The sequence below is a fragment of the Ceratotherium simum genome, chromosome 19, assembly GCF_057802395.1.
Source record: "Ceratotherium simum simum isolate JZ-2026a chromosome 19, ASM5780239v1, whole genome shotgun sequence".
NCBI lineage: Eukaryota > Metazoa > Chordata > Mammalia > Perissodactyla > Rhinocerotidae > Ceratotherium > Ceratotherium simum.
Window position 1 is genome coordinate 47,736,618 of NC_141918.1, and position 13,117 is coordinate 47,749,734.

The following is a 13,117-nucleotide window of genomic DNA, read 5'->3' on the forward strand; positions in this document are numbered from 1 at the left end:
TCTAGGTAAAATTTTAATGTACTGTCTGTAGATTACTGGTCATCATATCCAGGCAAGATAAATGGAAACAAGGGAAAAACACCTTGAAATAGAAAAGGCCTTGTTCTTGGAAATGGGAAATCTGAATGAGATACTGGCTGTGTCCCAACTACCTGTGTGATCTGGAGCAAGGCATTTAATCGCTCAAGACGACATTTTTTATTTTTAAAGTGAGATGATTGGATAGATCAGTGTTTCCATAAATATATTCTCTGGACGCACAAAAACTAAAAGATATTCCAGAAGGAAACTGTTTTGTGGTCAAATTAATAATTACAAAACTATATACATGGAACTAGACAGTGATGATGTTTGTACAACACTGTGAATGTACTTAATGACACTGAATTGTATATTTTAAAATGGTAGATTTTATGTTATGTGTATTTTACCACAATAAACTATCTACATATTTCTAATTAATTTAATATTTCTAAGAAACTTTAGATGTACTGTGACTCATATAACATGCAGAATTTCCCAAATTTCTTTGATTATAAAACTTTTGGGGAAACATTCATGAATAAAACACATCATGATATATTAGTGCTCCACATAACTCTCCTGGGAAAATGCCAGGTTAGGTTAAGTAGTTCTGGATTTAATATTCTCGATTATATACTATTTCTTCTCATTACTTCTCTAATTTTGCAATAGTTACACTGTTTGAATTTCTTTCCTCTAATACTATCAGGATAGTCACTAATAACAACGAATTTTTACTGGTTTTTGTTTATGTTTTATTTTTACTGTAATTTTTTATGCCTGCGTATTTAATTCTCCTCTTTGAATTATTTTGCTTTTATTTTATGGGCACATCTGCTTTGCAGCACCTTCAGAAATTTATTTATTGAGTAGATTTTAATAATTCCAGAGAAAATAAGAACAAAGAAAAAATTGGGTAATTGCGTTCTTAACCCAAAAGTAAATTAATGATAATATTACATACTAGCATGCACCGAGAAGACAATGTTTAAAAAAACTTACTAGAATGATATAGCTTGAAAAAATCATTTATTAGTTTACTCAACAAATAAATCCCAATTAAATTCATCTATATATCAAATCATTATTAACCAGGTTGTAATGTCTTTTATGTATATTTGGGGTTACTGTACAAAGATTTATAATCAGTTATTTTTGTAGTTGATTTTTGCTCAAACAAAATACAGGATTTTGGCTATTTTTAGATGTAAACTTCCTGAAAAAGTGTGAGTCATGCAGTCTTGACAAGGAATGAGTCAGGTAGCCTGTGCAATCTGTCCGGAAAACCTCTAGAAACTGAATAGTGTTCATCCACTGCATGGTATGCTTGAAGACAGTAAGGCAAATAAACATTTACTTTGAAGGAACTTCTTATTTTATTATGTCTTGTATTTGGGAAAATCCATTAAAATAGTATTCTTGAATTCTCCACTGTAAATGAATTTGTGTGTGTATGCGTGCATGCATGCACATATTTAGTCTCATTTGTCTGTGTGCGAAGATTTATTTCTTTTTTTATTTTATTTTATTTTTTATTTTTTCCCCCACAGCCCCAGTAGATAGTTGTATGTCATAGCTGCACATCCTTCTAGTTGCTGTATGTGGGACGCGGCCTCAGCATGGCCGGAGAAGCGGTGCGTCGGTGCACGCCTGGGATCCGAACCCCGGCCGCCAGCAGCAGAGCGCTCGCACTTAACCGCCAAGCCACGGGGCCGGCCCCGAAGATTTATTTCTGAGAATCCACAATCGTTATCAGGGTATTGAAAATTCAGCAGTTTTTTGTGAAATAAGTTTAAAAAAACAGCTACCTTGAGTCTCATAAACGGTAGAGACACATAGTTTGATTTCTATCCTAGCTATGTTGATGACATAAGTCACAGAAGAATTAATTCAGCATCTTCTTTCTTGGGGAATTGAGTTCACCTAAGGTAATAACACACCTAAAATGATATGAAGTAGGAAAATCCTGAAACCCTAAGGGCCACCATTATTTCAAGTTAATCACACACTTCAGAGCTGTCTTGCTGGATGTCTCTATTGCAAGAAAAATCTATCTACGAATCCATGTGTTTTCCCTTAGAAGATGATTAAGTACACAGTTTGGCATGCTAAGTGGCAGAATACAAGAAAAACTATTTGATTAACATTTCTTCATATACTATTACAGCCAATCCAAAGAGTCCCTCTTTATAAAGAGCCACATAATACCACACAAATTAGGGCAAGTTTTTTTTAATGTATACAAATATGATGTCATATTGGAACTTCAATTTCACAATAAACTAAAATGCTGTAGGCCTGATCAGCTTTAAATTTGACCAATTTTTCCTCCATCTTTTTCACAAAGAGTATAATAGTTTTATACTGGAGAAAATATGATTTGTTATACTTCCAAAGAAAAACAAAACACATTTCAGGAGCTGAGTGATCATGACAATGATTATACAATAAGCCCATATGTAATCTTCATAAAGTAAGTTAAAAAGCAGAAAGAAAATAGATTTCTATTTCCAAATTTGATTGTCACTGATTAAAATGGATATTATTGTTATTTTTAAATTAGGAAAAGTTGTTCATAAAGAGCATGTCACTTGAGAAACAAAAATTATAAAGAAATACAATTGATCTGTTGAAAATTAGTCAATAAGTGAATTCAGTCTCTAAGATTTTGTCCCTGAATCTTAGATTTTGGGGGAGTTTATATTTTTAATTAATTCTTAATGATCTATAATCATTATTATTAATAGTAATAATAAGAACTGAAATTTGTTTAGAAATTTACAAGTTTGAAAGATTTTTTTCATATGCATCATTTATCCTCACAATAAGCTTTTAAGAACAGTAAAACAAATATTATTACCGGGGGGTATAAAAATGGTCCTGATTTTCATGGTCATGACTCTAGAACCTCAAATCAGACCTTTAACATCCAAGTCTTATGCTTACCACCCCACCAGGCCGCCTCCCTGACTCATATATAATTTACAAGGACATTGCTTATGAAAACATGCTTATTCTAGTTCACAAAATATGTATAAAGCTCTCACGAGCTGGTCCTCCCTTTGCATGGATCAGCCTTTCCAGACGCTCCAGTATGAGAAGAGCAAGAATAATTTCCTGGTTCACTGTGCAGAATTTATGCTCATCAGATTTTTTTCCTACTTTTTTCTCTTTCTATCTCATCAACTCCCACCCAAATAGGGAGTAATTTTAAAAATTAAATTTTCCCACTGTACATTACAATATTAATTAATATACATAGCATAAGATCATTGTCAAGAGTTCACAATCTTCTTTCCTAGTCAAATCTCAAGCTTGCTTTCCTAGTTCCCACCAAATATATTCCCTCTATCTCTGAGATAAAGAATCTTAGCGTGAACTTTACCTACTACTACTCATCTTCCTCTCACATCACCAAAATTAGGATTATTAAAATATTAGCAGCTTAGAATCTGCAGGAAATTTACATTTATGATATAATTTAATTTTCCAAATAGCAATATGAGGCAGCTACAAATAAGACACAAATATGTCACAGATAAGCACGTGAAGGTTTGAAGAGATGCCATAAATTCTCCATCATCACATAGCTCGTAAGATACATCATAGGTCACCGTGTCTCTAAAGATCAAGGGCTTAATCACAGAGTTACGTTTCAACCTTTTGTTATTATTGTAAATCACAAATTGTTTGTCCAGCCTTTCATTAGCTAACAGGGAGGGTTCCAAGGTAGTTGCCCACCCTCCTTTTGGGTGCAGAGAGTCTTAGAACTTTTTAACTCGGGCAACATAAGGAAGTGAATGTCACTGATATTTAAGACATTGATTGGCCCTAGTCTCATCTGTTCATGTGTCAGAAGGCCATGTGCCTGAAGGTGTAGGTGAGGCCTCAGAGGGAGGCCTGGGACCACACAAAGGGAAGGGTTGACAGTGCTGCCCATACAGGTTCATATAATTTCAGGTGCTGCAGGTCACCTGGCCATTTGTAAGTGGGTTTCCAGAATGTATTATCATAGTTTTTAAATACAGTAATTCTCACAAAATGGATAAATGGCTTCAAAGTGCTGAGAAACCATATATTAAAAATAAAACTACTATAAACACAAGTGAACAACGAAACAATGGCAGGGTTGACATTTTTACTCCCACCCAAGCTTTTCTTCAGCCATGTTATGAGATAAAACAATGATACTCTAATGAAATAATTAAGTGGCTGAAACTTTTTTACCACTTCAAATTTATCAAAATATGGATTCATATTCACTATCATTATAAAGAAATTTACCCTTGAGATATAGGTAAAGATACATCAAATACACACACATAATTTTAAATAATATATATTTGAGATACACGTTTAAAAATTTCTAATGGACTGAGCTACGTGAAGCAGATTTGGAGACAAATCAGACTGCTACATATTTCTGATCATGTGTCTTGTCTCTCTGCCAAAAAAGCAAAGTGTGTCTCACTTAATTTTGTGAGTTTTTGCTTCCACCTCTTAAAAAACTGCACTTCATGTTCTGCAATCAAATTCCTAAACATCCTTGTTATTTTGTACTTGCCTAAATAGATTTCTCATTTCATATGCTTCTTGTGACTTTTCTATCATTTTTTTTTACATTCCCAAGACAATTCTTAGGTCAGCATATCTACAAAAACTATCTTCTTCAAGACAACCCCAATTCCAATATTTCCAAATGCTAGCTCAAGCATCTCTATTGATACTGATTTGATACTCTATCAAAGTAAAAAACTCAAAATCCTTGAGCAAAGTATTAGAATATATAATAATAATGTCCAAACTATAAGAAAATTCCCCAGATTTCTGAGTCAATTATAGGATTATTGAAATCATCAACTAATGAGTGATTCCAACAATCTTGATAGAAGAGTCTCCAAGAGTAGAAACAAGGAACATAAGGAAAGTCAAAATTCATAAGAAAATTTTGCATAGTAATTTAACTGAATGTTTCAGAGGAGAGAAGATATATCAAAGATGCTGACCAAGTTTGTTCAGTATTTGATGAGACTAAGTGAGGCTGTAGAATTCCTATGTTTAAATGTCTTTACATTCATAGTGGACTCAGAATTGTGTATAACAGCTATTAAGAGTTTTTGATAGATCTTTTACCTGTAGGTAAAAAGAATAAATTATAAAACCTTTCAATTCATTTTTACCTCTTTTGTTCAGCCATTACATAAAAACAAAAAAAAATCTCTTTTTCCCAATAACATTTAAACCCCTTGAAAAGAGTGACTATGCGATATCTAACACATTTGGGATGTTTCACAAATAATTTACATTAATAATGTTAGGTCTTGAAATCAAATGATATAACTTGATGTCTATGCCTAAAGCTCTGTTATAATCATAGCTTGTTAACAAATGTCATACATACTTGTTCATGTTAAAGCTTTCTCTCTCCCAAGCAATGAGAATGAGTAATAGACCTAGGATTAGGAGTGAGAACTTGAGAAATTCTTCTTCTCATCAACCTTGGTGAGAGCACAGCTCCCTGGATTCTTCAGTTCTGTAGAGCACTGCCCCTTGCATTTTGGGAAGACACATATAGGCATCAGGACTAGAAAGAAACTACACAGACTTTATGCACCCCAGATCCCTCACTAAGCTTAGCTAGGACGATCTTCAAAACACCACACATTTACTACCCCTAGCCCTGGATGACTCTAGGCAATAGAATTTTCAGGGCCAGTGACACACAACTACCCCAATGGTAAAGTGGAGTGGTTAAAAGTACAAATTGTTGGTTCAGACAGTGTGGGTTTAATTCTGGCCTCAGCCCTTTCCTCGCTGTGTAAACTTGAGAGCTTAAACTCTCAGGGCTACGATTTCCTTTCCTGTAAAATGGAGAAAATGATATCATCTACCTCATAAAGTCAATGTGATGATTAAATAAGTTAATACATGTAACATGCTTAGACAGTACTCAACACATAGCAAGCACCAAAAATGAAAAAATAATGGTTATTCTTTCTCCTCATTTTTTTTCACTTTGGAATTGTAAACCATTACAAGATGGTTATAAGGTCAGAGAGATTAGCACTCATAGGGCCAAAGAGGACAAACTAGATATTCCAATCTAGATCATATTAGATGAGACAAAACATACAGAATCCACAATTCAGTATCTGACCCAAATTGAGCAAAAAATCCTGGCAACGAGCTTTTCCACAGATGTCATCAGAGTTTCTGAATATGGAATTGAGCCTCAGATGACCTCTTTAGGTGGACTGCCTTTGACAAAATATTTCCAGGTTGCTTGGAGGAGTTTGACCTCATGCTTTGATAAATTGCTTAGAATTTAACCATCCTAATTTTATGCCCATAATGAGCAGATTATGGACAGATGTAAGCAGACGTTAAATGCAAATATTGTACTGCTTGTAGTTATTCACAAGGTATACATTACACAGTTGCTGAAGTTCCCTTGAAAAAAAAGGCACAGCAAAATGCCAAGGCATTTTTGAAAAGGTGTTTTATTCATGGCTCTGAAAGTAGTTGAAGCCCATTGAGGGAGGAGTATATTTTCCCTCTATTTTAATGATCTAAATTTTGCTAATGGAATGTTAGTGGAAAGAGTTTGGGAGCCCATGTGGCACTGATTGCGTTGTTCAGTATTGATGTTGCCTGCAAATTAAATGTACCTAAGTAGCCACCTGTTTATGCTTATGATTATGTAAAGTCCCATATGTTTCCCTCTCTACACATGGGAGGTAAATATTGAAAAAATTATTCTGGTGTGAAGGGTGAAAACAGCAGCAATTCTTCTATAACTGTCAACATATGCTATGGTGTTTCTTTTAATGTTGTGCTTTGTCTGACATATTTGCTGATTTTTACCATGCAGCATTCAAAAAAATCTGTTACTCATGGTTATACAAAACAATTAAAAATCAGTTTACATTAAATTCAAATTAGGAAGAGATATAATTTTCCGATGTAACCATAAGTTTTAGATGGATTTCAGAACTTATGATTTAAATAGATTTTGATTTGCACGATAAAGAAAACTGAGCTTCTCTTTTTTCTAAATTCACCAGCATATAAAAAGGAACATTTTCTTCCTGAGCACATTCTTTTGATTCCACATTACTAGACAACAACAAAAAAAATAACTCAAATAACGTGAATTTGAAAATCCCACCTAAAATCGGCAATGGGCTCTTCCTCTGGCTCGCCCGCTGCTATTCCAGCTGGATTTGCTCTGGAAAGCAGCTTGCTGGACCCCAGACAGAAGATCTGACCTGGTCCCTGGTCAGCAAGAGCTCGCGAGCAGTTCCGAGATGAACCTCTTTGGAGATTTGGGAGATTTAGCGCGGGGAACACCTATGGAACTGCCTCAGACTATTCAGAAATTGGCCCCGATGGTAGCTTGCAGGAAAGAGCAGAGATGGCACTTGCTGTTATTGATCACTTTAGACGCTGAAGACAAACAAATTGGAATTTCCTATGGTTTATATGTGATCAAGAGACGTTTAAACATTAACTCTCTAGCAGCCTAGACATGACAGTCCCTGACTTCCCAATAAAGCATTCACAAAAAGACAGAATATGATAGAAAAAGATGAAAACTTCCCACATTGTCAGAAACTAAGACTAATAGACCAACTGCCCCCAAATGCCAGAAATTACTTTCATAATAAAGAAGATAGAGCTGAAAGGAGAACATTAGAGGTCTATCCATGCTGGGTCTCATGCAACAGAGGAATCTCTCTAAATTTTTTAAAGATAATGAGAGTAATAACAATAGTTAACGATCATTGAGTGCTTTCTATAGGCCAAGGTTTGTAGTAACCACTCAATGGTCACCTGATATCATTTATTTAATTCTTGGAAGAATTTTATGAGATAAATAGTATTAATATTTCCCAACTTTACAGATGAGGAAATTAATAAACTGATGCACTGAAGCACGTCAGGGAGGTCGCTCAGTCTTTTAAAATTTTGGCATTTTTTTCAATCTTGACATATTCATAGATAGAAAGAGATAGAAATAGTTTAACATTGAAACTATACCATATACGTTCATTTGGATCCTACTTGTTTAATTTAACATTGAACCATGATTAAATCTCATGTTTTAAAATATTTTTCACAAATATGATTTTTAATGGCTGTATAATATGTTGTAAGGGATGTATCATAACATCCTTTTCTGCACTGTTGGGCATTTAAATTGATTCCATTATTTCGCTATTACAAATAATTCTAGGATGATTATTTCCTTAGAGTTTTTTCTAATAAGTGGAACCACTGAGTTAAAGGCCCTTTTCTCAGCAGACTTTTGGTTTCAGGAGGCAGGGACCAAGACGTGAGTGTATCCCTGTCATCAATCATTATCTCTGCATATGCACAAAAGAAATATTGCCAGTTGATTGGTAGATGGCTCCTGAAATATAATATTAAATTTATTTTCAGAAAGGTTATAACCTTTATATGCTATTCTATATACCATTCAGCTGGCTTTGAGAGTGACCACTTGACAACACCTTTATCAACTTTATTATCATAATTGTAAAATCTTAGCTAGTAAATATGTAGAAAAGTTATTATTGTTTTAATTTACATTAATGAATCTGAATTAATTTCTATGTTATAAGCCATCCGAATTTCTTCTGTTCTTTGTCCATTTCCCAGTTAGTGTTCTACTACACTATTTAATTGATTTTTTTTTGTTTTACATTTTAGTGTTATCTAGTCTTTTTAAAATTGTATCACTTTGCTGTTAAACTTTTCTTTTTGTCTTCACTTTTCTGATATACAGAAAGTTCCATTTTATGTAATTGAGTAGTTGTTTCTTTATGGTTTTTCATTACATTTATAATCTGAAACTTGTTTCATACACAAACATAAAACAGTTTTATGTAAAATGTAACTTTTTCATCTACTCCAACTTTCCTTTACTGTGTGGTGTCAGAAATAGATCCAATCTCACCTACTGTTATCTAAATTGATAACTATATTACAATAATCTACTAAATAATTCTTCCTTTAACCCCAGATGTGTAGTGCTGACTTGATCAAATAGAAAAGCACGCTCTATAGTAAGGTCTATTTCAGAGCCATAAACAAATGCTTATGTGCATGGGCACTAGAGCCAAATTCAATGTACCACTCTGAGGTCTCTATAACAGTTAGTACCACCATTATTAGTTTATTGATTCAGGTTTGATTTTCTGTAAGTAACATTCAGAATAATTTGTTATAACTTTGTAATAGGTTTTAACATTGGCAGGACAAGTCCTCCCTTATTGTTCTGTTTTGTAAATATTTGCTTGAATATTTTCACTTGTTTATTCTCCCAAATGAACTTTAGAATTACTTTCTCAAGAGCTAACATAATAATAATTATGATTATAATATGGGAATTTTGTTTATAATTGTGTTAATCCCACAAATTAATCATCTGCAGTTGATGTATACACAATATTCAGTTTTCTGATTCAAGCACTTAAAATGTCTTTTTGTTTATTTTTAATAAATAATTAAGCTTTTATAATATTTTTAAGTAAACAAAGGAGTTAAAATTTTATAATATTCCTTATACTAGGTATAAAGATATTAAGCCTAGTTGTTCTATGCTTTCCACTTACTCTTTTTTTTTTTTTTGGTGAGGAAGATTTGGCCCTGAGCTAACATCAGTGCCAATCTTCTATTTTTTGAACGTGGCATGCTGCCACAGTATGGCTTGATGAGAGATGTGTAGGTCTGCACCCAGGATCTGAACCCGCGGACCCTGGGCCACCAAAGCGGAACATGCAAACTTAGCCACTACGCCACCAGGCGAGCCCCTCACCTTACTCTTTTTAAATAGATTACTCTTATATATTCTAAACAGCCATAAATGGAAAGTTATAACTATATATAGATTTGTCTATATATAAATATATTTGCTTATGTCCATATTTTATTTCTATATTTCATATATATTTGCTTATATGTATTCATTTTTTATATATTTTTATCCTGTCATCTTACTAAACTCACTTATTAATTCTAACAAATTTAAAATTTTTGTTTCATTTGATTCTATTGGTTTTTCTGGACAATCTTACTGCAAATAATGATGATCACCTCATTTCTAAAAGTTTTCCAATTCGTTTGTGTCTGGACATATTTACTTCCTTATAATTCTAGAATGTGTTAAATAAGAGTACAAACAAAGACCCTTACAAGAACAACTCTTCTTTTGAACGACTCACTGGGTTTTACTACTTGGTGCCTACACCTGGCTCCAGTGCTCACCTCTAGTGTGACCTTCTGCCGCCCTCTGTGTCAATCCCTGCCAATTTCTAGGATTCTGAAGGTTTCTAAACTCATGTTGCTGAAAAAACTGAGACAGGGATACTAAAAACCATTGAATTATATACTTTAAACAGCTGAACTTTATGCTATGTCAATTATAGCTCAATAAAGCTGTTAATTTTAAAAAATGAGAGGGGGGAGAAAGATGGGCAGTTAAGTAAAAGCTTCAAAAAAGCAGTTAGATAAGCCCTCTCATTAGCTCCTGGTGGAACATAAATTGGCACAGTCTTTACGGAATGTGATTTGGCAATATGCATCAAAAGCTTTAAAAACATTTTTACTTCTGAAGTCATAATTTCATGTATATGAAATTAATAATCAGAAGTGCAGACAAAACTTCAGTTAAAAGGCTGCTCTTTATGGCATAAATTGCATAAATGAACATGTTCAGGATGGATTGATTAATTATGGTATATGCATATGAGGTACTATTCTACAGAAAATAAAAATTATGTTTTGAAGAATAATGACATAGGCAAGTCCTCAGAAATAGACTTATTTTCTATTATATTAAAACATATGTCTCTATGTGTATGGGTGAAAAACATGTAAAACAACAAGGAAATGCAACAAATACTAATGCTAGATAGCTCTGGGAATGAAATTATAGAGAGTTTTAATTTACTTCCCTGCTTTTCCTTCCATTTTCTAATTTTCTGCAAGATATATGTGGTATTTGTAAAATTTAGAAAAATCAATACATTTTATAACTTTAAAAAGTTATGTTCTTTATGTTCATACAAAAACCTGCACGTGGATGTTTATAGCAGCTTTTTTCATAATTGCCAAAACTTGGAAGCAACCAAGATGTCTTTCAGTAGGTGAGTGGATAAATAAACTATGGTACATCCAAACAATGGAATATTACTCAGCAGTAAAAAGAAATGAGCTATCATGCCATGAAAAGACATAGAGGAAACATAAATGCATGTCACTAAGTGTAAGAAGAGCCACTCTGAAAAAGGCTACATAATGTATGATTCCAACTTTATGACATTTTGGAAAAGACAAAACTATGGAAACAGTAAAACAATCAGTGGTTGCCAGAGGTTGCAGGGGAGGAAGGATGAACAGGCAGAGCACAGAGGATTGTTAGGATAGTGAAAATACTCTATATGAAACCATAATGATGAATACAGGTCATTATACCTTTGCTTAAACCCATAGAATGTACAACACCAAGAGTAAACCATAATGCCAACCAAGAACTATGGATGATTGTGATGTGTCAAGGTAGGTTCATCAATTATAACAAGTGTACCACTCTGGTGGGGGATGTTGATAATGAAAGAGGCAGTGCATATGTAGGGGCAGGAGGTACGTGGGAAATCTCTGTATTTTCCGCTCAGTTTTGCTGTGAACCTAAAACTGCTATAAAAAACTAAGTCTATTTAAAAAAAAAAAAAAAGCTTTTGTTCCAATGGCAGAAACTTTGAATCGCTGATATATAATAATGTATAAATATAGTAATGTGCTTTAGCAATGTCCAGTTAAGACAGTGAAGAACTGAAGACCTGAGGAGACAATTTTTTGACCATCTCATGAGAGTCCCTCCATGGTAATATGTTAGAGGAATTGTGCTTGTAGGAAAGGGGGATGGCAAGAGCAAAAAGTGATGGGATAGATTTTTAGATGTACATAAAATATAACAAACACCATGAAAACTTATAGAACAGTGCCAGATGTGGAAAAGCCTATCTTAAAATAATCTTTCTGACTGAATTCTGGTCTAATGCTAAAATGTACATAGGTGAGTGAAAAGAACATTTTCACGTAGAACTGCAGTCAATTTGTCTTCCAGATAAAATATATTTTACTTAACCAAAGACCAAGGACTTAGAGAAACAATCTGACCATGTACTTAAGAGCAGAACAAAAAATAGGACAAAAAAAAAGGGAACTGAAAATTAGCGTAAGCCTGAATTTCTTGTACATTTAGATTACTTCATAGTATATTCAGATTACTCCTTTTTGTCTGGGAAAATATTTTGTATAACAGACATAGCTGAATTTATTTTGCTTAAGTGAGCACAGTGGGGAAGAGATGCCTTAAGCGAAGTTGACCCAGAAAATTTGGAAGAATAGCTGGTGATTCCTTGAATAGTAAATTATCCAAAAGGCAGGGAGCCCTATTTAGGGCTCCTCCGAATTATGTGTCATTGTAACATCCAGATGGAAAAACAGAAGCAAATTCGGCCTTATTTCTTGCTTCTTTTAGCAACAGATCTTCAAAAAACAGAATATAAAAGGCTATTCACTATAAAGCTATTAAATATATTTTAAATATTTTTTGCATAACAATTTTCCTATCAGATCCTTTTAGAAACTGATATTCTAGTCAAATGAAAAATTAGCTACAATCATAAAATGGCTAAACATGAAAGGTTTAGTCATTTCAATGGTAGATGAAACATATAATGAATGACAATTAAATGTAATAGTATATGTTTTTATCAATTAAGTATATACTTTACCAAATGAAACAATGGGGAAATTCATCTTGAAAATGTTAATGTATTAGGTATTTTGGTACCCAGGCATGAAGGAGCAAGTTTCATAAATTTTAGTCATTTAATCTTAACCAGTTTCTTGAAGAAATAATTCTATTATTAATCCAATTTTTGTCATTGGTTATTCTTAATACTTTTCTGTATTTTTCACATTTATTATTAAAATGATTTTGAACAGAATCTTACTGCTAAGGGATACAGATATGTTAGGAGATAATTCTTCACTGTGTTTGTACGTGTTTGGAGGTACCAAA

At 33.4% G+C, this 13,117-nt stretch overlaps 1 protein-coding gene across 1 annotated transcript in view; it reads right to left on the bottom strand.

The window, feature by feature from the left end:
* The window catches only part of THEMIS (thymocyte selection associated), a 180,141-nt gene that overhangs the window by 115,462 nt on the left and 51,562 nt on the right, over window positions 1–13,117 (bottom strand). The window lies entirely within an intron of this gene.